This window comes from Gavialis gangeticus, unplaced genomic scaffold, assembly GCF_001723915.1.
Source record: "Gavialis gangeticus isolate Ggan-Ray unplaced genomic scaffold, GavGan_comp1, whole genome shotgun sequence".
NCBI classification, from domain to species: domain Eukaryota; kingdom Metazoa; phylum Chordata; order Crocodylia; family Gavialidae; genus Gavialis; species Gavialis gangeticus.
The window spans coordinates 103,737,171-103,738,788 of record NW_017729024.1 but is presented as its reverse complement, the minus strand read 5'-3'; positions in this window follow the sequence as shown (position 1 = coordinate 103,738,788).

Here is a 1,618-nt window from a genome sequence, read left to right as displayed (position 1 = left end):
GAGAAATATTAATTTTCTACATTTTTTAGGGGCCCTGCAGCCTGGATAGAATGACCTTGCGGGCCACATTTTGCCCACCCCTGACATAAATGCTGACCATGAGGGACTTACTTCCACCTTCCTTCATCTCTTAATAACTCTCCCTCCCTGAGTGTGGCTCCAAGGAAGTGCCACACATACACATCAAGTTGGCTTGGAAGTTAATTGTTAGTCTTGGACAATTAGTCTATTCTGCTATGTCTTCTAAGAAAATGGAGGGTACTTTAATTTGGTGGAGTCAGGCATCAACATAGAACTTTTTCATGAATATATAGAGAGAAAAGCTTTGCTATTATGGTTCATGCAATGCTGGATGATACAACATTAGTATTAGGAATATTTTATATTTTACAGGCATAGATTAACTATATGGAAGAATAAATATTCAGTATGCCAATTTTATTTTCAGATGAGCAAACTGAATTGAAATGAGACATTATAAAGATCCCAGGCAGTAGTTCATATATGCTCAGTGTAAAAGAGATCAGTATAAATAATACTGATGGTCCAGTGAGTGGATTATAGTGAGAAAGTTAGGCAATTCTTGCTCCATTTATCCTTTCCAATATTAATGAATTGAGTTTATTTTAGGTGCCATCTTGCTATGTGTAGTGTTGTTCAAAAAAGGGGCAAAATTTTGTGTGAATTTGTTATGCAGTCTGTCATCTTCAGAAGTACAGTAACATTTACTATTGTCCTATTTATGTAGTAGAAATCTGTGTTTTCCAGCAGAAGGAGTTATAAGTTTTATTTTATGGTTGGTATATTTATTATTTTGAATAATGGGGTGGTGTACTTAGCTGAGAATTTTTAATCTTAATAATAAGGTGTATCCACGATTTGCTTTGGGATAAAGGATCTCAGAAAAAGAACGTATTTCTCTAGTTACATTACATTAAATGTTACTTCCTGCTAAATTTATTTAACAGATTACCATGTGAAGATTTAGAGGAGGATTCCACAGAGAACTCAGGGGAAGAGTTTACAATTGATAATGAATATGACCTTTCTAAAAGGTAAGTAGTATTTAATGTTGTTTTATATTTTTTAGAAATATTGGAAATGACAGTGTTTTGACTATTACACATCCTGTGTTGCCATATTTACTTAAAGAGGTAGTTGTCAAGACAAAAATCACATTTTTAAAACATTATGATCTTGCAAATAGCTAATTGTATAATTTTAAATAAAATAATTGTAAATATCTTTTTTTCCTTTGTGTAACGTGCTTTTAAATTTCTTGCAGGATAGACAGTGCTTTACGCTGGTTCAACTTGCTCATAATTTCTGTTTGATTCTCATGTACTTGCACAGTCCTGTTCTTATTTCTAATTCTGTCGAGTACTTTTATAATCTGTCTATATTTACATTTAAACTCCTTAATCTTAGGTTTTCTATTATCTTTCCCCTCCTATACTCATATTTTAAAAAATGAAATCAAACATGTTTAGCATCTAAATTACCAACTATGTTTTAAATCGTGTTATATTTATGCACACTCTATTTGTCTTTATTCATTTAGTTTTTCTTCAGTTAAACATTTGAAAAATGTGTCTCTAGCAGAGGATATATTAGGCAT